General features: G+C 42.3%; 1 long non-coding RNA gene across 1 annotated transcript in view; it reads left to right on the forward strand.

Moving 5' to 3' along the window:
* Positions 1–3304, forward strand: part of LOC122564673 — a 4809-nt gene extending 1505 nt beyond the window's left edge. Inside the window, exon 2 of the long non-coding RNA XR_006315965.1 lies at positions 1750–3304. This is a non-coding gene — a long non-coding RNA (uncharacterized LOC122564673). The remainder of the gene's footprint in view (positions 1–1749) is intronic.
* Positions 3305–6720: the final 3416 nt, after the last annotated feature.

The raw sequence follows: 6720 nt of genomic DNA on the forward strand, positions 1-6720 counted from the left end.
TTTAATCAAGCCATGCTCTTCCAGATGGTCATAAATCCTATCCCTCAGAATCCTCTCTAACACCTTGCAGACGACAAACGTGAGACTGACTGGCCTGTAAATGCTGGGGATTTCCCTATTTCCTTTCTTGAAGAGAGGAATTACATTTGCCTCCCTCCAGTCCTCAGGTACGACTCTGGTGGAGAGCGAGGATGCAAAGATCTTCGCAAGCGGCGAAGCAATCACGTTTCTCACTTCCCAAAGCAGCTGAGGACAAATCTGGTCTGGCCCTGGCAACTTGTCAATCTTAATGTTTGTCAAAATTTTCAACACATCAGCTTCCTCAATCTCTATCCGTTCCAGCATGCACACCTGCTCCTCAATGGTTTCATTCACTACAAGGTCCTTTCCTTTAGTAAAGACAGAAGCAAAAAACTCATTTAGGGCTTCCCCTACCACCTCAGATTCTATACACAAGTTCCCTATGCTATCCCTGATCGGCCCTACTCTCTCATTGATCATTCTCTTATTCCTCACATACATGTAAAATGCCTTTGGATTCTCCCTAATCCTTCCTGTCAAGCCTTTTTCGTGCCCCCTCCTGGCTCTCCTCAGACCATTTTTGACCTCCTTCCTCACCTGCCTGTAATCCTCCAGAGCTGAGCAAGACCCTTGCTTCCTCCACCTTATGTAAGCTGCCTTCTTTCTTTTGACGAGAAGCTCCTCAGTTGTTTCCTCTTATCGTGTCACTTCTTAACACTCTTCACAGACTGCTTCACTACAATGCTGTGGGACGACTGTCTGTGTGGAGTTTGCACATTTTCCCCATGTCTGCGTGGGTTTCCTCCCACAATCCAAAATGTGCAGGTTAGGGTAGATTGGCCATCCTAAGTTGCCCATAGTGTTCAGGGATGTGTCGGTTAGATACAATAGGCAGGGGTAAATGTAGGATAATAGGGTAGGCGAATGGGTCTGGGTGGGTTACTCTTTGGAGGGTTGATGTGGATTTGTTGGGCCAAAGGGCCTGTTTCCATACTGTAGGGATTCTCAGAATACAGCAAAGGCAAATGTGAAATCTTAATTGTTTGAACACTGGAGAGTTCCAGAGAAGAAATGGGACGAGGTGCACCAGATTGTGTTGCTGATAGCATACAGACAGGAAATAATACGGGTAGCACATGAACTATCCTGTAGAAGGTCACATAATGGTACGAAAGACTCAGGCTAAGGTACAAAAACACAAGGAATGCACAAGGATGTGGTTAACTTTTGCTGTATATGTCATACATGCCAAACAGTAGGTAAGCCACAGGCAATTATAAAACCGGCACCTTTGTTGCTAATTCCTGCACTTGAAGAACCTTTCACACAGGTTATAATTGATTGCGTAGGTCCCCTCCCAAGAACTAAAAGTGGGAACCAGTACTTGTTAATCTTAATGGATGTGTCTACCAGAGTTCCAGAGGCAATTCCATTACGGAGTATCAAGGCAAAAAGGGTATTAGAGTAGTTAGTAGCTTTCTTCACAATTTTCAGAATACCACTCATACAACACCAGAGTCACTGTATTTAGCACCTCAGTAATTTAATTCACTTGCAACTTCAGCTGAAATAATAGCTTCTTTCTGGAGCTACCACACATCTGGAGATTTACTATACTTGCTTTAAGTACCTTTTCAGGGTTTTTATTCCAATCTCCTGTTCTGGGACTAAGATTAGCTCTTTACTCCGAGCTAACCTAATTCACTGTTTCTATTATTCATTTCTCAGAAGCACTGCTATACAGAGCCATCCAGTTCCAAGGATTCACAGGACTGACCCACTCAAAGTCAAAAGTGAAACTAAAGTTCCTTTCTCTTAGCTAAGGGTGTTTCCCTTAAGCTTAATAAACATGCAGAACTTTTACAGGTTCATTTAGGATAAATAGATAATGAGGAAAAGAGCAGGAATTTGTGCATGGAGCCAGAGGATGTAGGTAGGGTTCTAAATAAATATTTTGTGCTGGTGTTGACTGGGGAAAGAATCTATGTGGGTATTGAAATTACAGGGGAAGATCTATGACACAATTAAAAGCGTTAGCACAGACAGAGAGGAGGTTCTGTGTTCTCCGGCCGGTTTAAAAGTAGGAAAAGGGCTCGATGAAATATATCCAAGGTTGTTGAGTGAGGCAAGGTAGGAAATAGGAGCACTAGCAAAAATTATCTCTGGCCACGGGAGAGGTGGCTGAGGACTGAAGGACAGCCAACATGGTACTATTATTCCAGAAGGGATTAAGGGATAAATCAGGAAACTACAAGCCAATTAGTCTAATCTGGGTAGTGGGGAAACTATTGGAACAAGAACAGTTAGCATGGTTTTGTTCAGAGGTTGTCATATATAATCAGCTTGTTTGAATTTTCCAAAGAGGTGATAAGGTGTGTAGCTGAGGACAATGCTTTTAATGTGGTTTACTTGGAATGGGAGATTGGTAGCAAAGGTAACAACCATGGAAATTTGGCAAATTGGATAAGATTTGGCTGAGTGGCAGGACGTAGAGGGTGATGGTTAAGACCTCTTTTACTAACTGAAGGTCTTTCCATTGGAATCCCACAGAGGTCAGTGTTGTATAAATGATTTAGACTTGAATGTTAGAGGGTTGATCAGTAAATTCACAGATAATAACAAAAGTGGTGAGGTGGTGTGGGAAAAGACCTACCAACCTGCCTATTCATAATAGGCCCACACTGAACATAGGAAAGCAAACTTGGCCAAACTATATCAAAAACACCCAGAATGCCTCAGCAGTGACCAAACTGGCTGACAAGCAAAACCAGACAGCACTGGCAGAGAAGGGAATACACTTCCCAAAAACACACTAACAATACCCGGTCAACACAGCTGTCCCAAAGCCTGAGGGCTATCTCAGAACACAGCAATACCAAAGCCACACAAAGAACAGGTCAGACGGAGAGGCACCACCAGGGACATCGCTCCCAGGACAGGACAATGGATCCTACTGTTTCAAAAGAGACATTCTCACCTACCTGCAAAGAGAACTGGAATCTCCTGACCCATTGATACTGTCAGGATGTTGCATTGCATCAAGAATCAGGACATTCATCCGATAACTGTTTTTCAATTGTCATTATTGTAACTGGATTACTCCATTTCCAAATACATTGTATCTTTCCCCATTTTAATTAATCTTATTTCTATAAAACCTGGCTTCGTCCTCAGCTCGAGGAAGAGAATTCTCAGCTATCTGGACAAACTACCTGTGCTGTTTTAGCTTTGTCAATTTCTCTTCCGCGATATCGCCGTACTAATAAACTGTTTGTCAATTTTACTTTGAACTGTGCTTTGTGATCTCTAATTTATTGGGCTAATTTCTCCGACAGGTAGTGAATAGTGAGAAGGATAGCCTGAGGTTGAAGGAAGATATCGACAGACTGGTCAGATGGCCTAAATAGTAGCAAATGGAATTCAATTGGAATAAATGTGAGTGTAGCAGTTGTAACAAGGTCATGCAGATAGACCTCAAGAATACGTGTTCCCTGTTTGGGGTTGTTAATCTGGTCCAATCAGGGAGCCCTGGCTGACATAAAATCAGGAGTGAGTGAGGTCTGCAGACGCTGGAGATCAAAGCTGAAACTTTATTGCTGGAACAGCACAGCAGGTCAGGCAGCATCTAGGGAACAGAAGATTCGACGTTTCGGGCACATGCCCTTCTTCAGGAATTTCTTCTGTTCCCTAGATGCTGCCTGACCTGCTGTGCTGTTCCAGCAATAAAGTTTCAGCTCAGATAAAATCAGGAGTGTCAGATATCCTGCTTACTCTGAGAGGTGGCTCTGAAGAAGCTGGATTAGTGTAAATAAAGGGTGACTTGGTGATGCAATACCAGTCTCTGTGGAGATATTTCAATGATGATGACAATAGGCTTAATAATATAACCATGCAAAAGCACCTACCAGCTGAAACCAAACTGGACTTCAAACAGGCACTACAACTGGCTTTATCTTCGGACAATGCAGTAAGTGGAGCACATGAATTGCAGGATATTCCAATGGAATGCTAGTCCGATTAAGCTTGGGGGAACACTACTTGAGTGAAGGCAATTGCGTAGCTTCACTCAGGATATATCCTGAACAGATGGACTTGAGGTCAGCTTACAGCAAAACTCCAAAACAAAGACAAGCCTTGGCTGAACAGTTAACATTTTCTTCAGATTCCGAGCTGGCAAACCATTGTAGTTAATGCCGGTTTGTGGATTCAACATAGCAAAAGACTCTCACAAAACCTAAATTGAGTATAAGAACTCGTAGGCCAGTATCCAGGAAAGTACACATCCTAGGAAGTCCACCTACATGTGGGTTGGAACAGTTAAATTGCTTAGCAACATCCAAATCAGAACCAATTAAAATAGAGTTGCGAAATTATGTAGAATAATTGTAGATTGGGAGGTCTGGTTCGGTCTGGTCTGCTCAATCCATTGTGCCTTGCAATGGCGAGAATGTGGCGGCTTTGGCAGCAGGGGAGGTTGGATATGGCACAGGAATCCCTGGTGTGGCGGCCTTAGCGGCAGTATCCCTGAGCCCCTTCAGAAACCCAGGAGACATGAAGGGAACAAAAGATGAACTTTGTCTTAATTATCTCCTTTTATATTTACTGTAATTGAAATGACGCCGGAGTGTGGTAACTTAAGGCTAGCATGCTCAAGCAGATGCAGGCACAGAAAGGCATCATAGGCTCCAGTAGTTCAGTTCCCGTCACCAGTTTGAGGTTACCGTGAAGGACGCTCCTTCTCAAGCTCTTCCTTCGCCTGAGGTCTGGTGACCCTCAGGTTAAATCATCACTAGTCGCTTCTCTCTTTAATGAGAGAGCAGCCCCTAACGTCTGGTAAGATTATAGTGACACAATGGTAACTTAAACAGTTTTTACTACATTGTCCTAAATATAAGTGGCAATAAATTACTATTCTATTGGAATAAACTAATCAGAGGGAAAACTCTTCCCTTGCTGTCTCTGTGAGTAACATTACAAACCTTTAAAAAAACTTGAAGAAACTGCTCAGTGAACTATTTCCTAAGAATCAGAGAAATCTCCATGAATAAATATTTCTGAAATTCTCATAAACTTTGAAATCTGAAAAGTTAATTGTTAGAGCAGGTCAGTTAGAGACTGTTAGAGTCTAACTGACCTGCTGTTCAAACTGAAGATTTTTCATTGCTCAGCAGCAGAAATCGACGTGATCTAATCAACAAGGAACTGTAAGAAACTCATCTTAATCTACTCCTGCAGTTTGCACTCTCAAAATTTGGGTTTTTTTTCCTAATTTCCATTCATTGCTCTGAAGAGCTGTGTCATCTCATTCCGTGTGTGTATAAATGCGTATTGTTTGAGATTATAGAAACATAGTTTAGCTCTGCATAGTAACAGTTGATAGTCATTTGGCTATGTGTTCAAAGCATATTTTGCATTTAGTAAACAAAGATTTTAGAACTGATTGAAGACACCTGTTTAAAGTCTCATTTGTTCAGTATAATAGTGAAAAAAGAGAAACAAATTGACAATTTTTACGATTAAATAAACATTCCCACTTTTGGTTCACCTCTCAGAGAAGTGGTACACTACTCCTACTAGAATCACAGAATTTCTACTGCACACACCAAGGCCATTCAGCCCATCATGCCAACATGGGTTGTAATGCCGAGTGCCAATTTCCTGCTTTTTGGCTATATCCCACACATCATTTCTGTGTAAATAATCATCCCATACTTTCTTAAATGCCTCAATTGAACCTGTTTCTACCATATTTCCAAGCAGTGCACTCCAGACCCTAAGTATTGGCAGAGTAAAAAATGTTAATCATATCACCCTTGCTCTGTTTGCACATCACTTTAAATCTATCTTCTTTTTTCTTTTACAAGCAGAACAACTTCTTCTTACCTACTCTATCCAGTCCCCTCATGATTTTGAAAACCTCAATTAAATCTCCTCTCAGCCTTCTTCACTCCAAGAAGAACAGTCCCAACTTAATCAATTTACAGTCAGTTCTGCTGTAACGCTATAGTTCTCTTCTAGTATAGACATAGACATAGACATAGAAGAATACAGCGCAGTACAGACCCTTTGGCCCTCGATGTTGCGCCGATCCAAGCCCACCTGACCTACACTAGCCCACTATCCTCCATATGCCTATCCAATGCCCGTTTAAATGCCCATAAAGAGGGAAAGTCCACCACTGCTACTGGCAGGGCATTTCATGAACTCACGACTCGCTGAGTAAAGAATCTACCCCTAACATCTGTCCTATACCTACCACCCCTTAATTTAAAGCTATGCCCCCTCGTAATAGCTGACTCCATACGTGGAAAAAGGTTCTCATGGTCAACCCTATCTAAACCCCTAATCATCTTGTACACCTCTATCAAGTCACCCCTAAACCTTCTTTTCTCCAATGAAAACAACCCCAAGTGCCTCAACCTTTCCTCATACGATCTTTCTACCATACCAAGCAACATCCTGGTAAACCTCCTCTGAACCCGTTCCAGTGCCTCCACATCCTTCCTATAGTATGGCAACCAAGACTGCACACAATACTCCAGATGCGGCCACACCAGAGTCTTATACAACTGCAACATGACCTCAGTACTCCAGAACTCAATTCCTCTACCAATAAAAGCCAGTACGCCATATGCCTCCTTCACCGCACTATTTACCTGGGTGGCAACTTTCAAAGATTTGTGTACATAGACACCAAGA

This window comes from Chiloscyllium plagiosum, chromosome 30 (genome assembly GCF_004010195.1).
Source record: "Chiloscyllium plagiosum isolate BGI_BamShark_2017 chromosome 30, ASM401019v2, whole genome shotgun sequence".
Lineage (NCBI taxonomy): Eukaryota > Metazoa > Chordata > Chondrichthyes > Orectolobiformes > Hemiscylliidae > Chiloscyllium > Chiloscyllium plagiosum.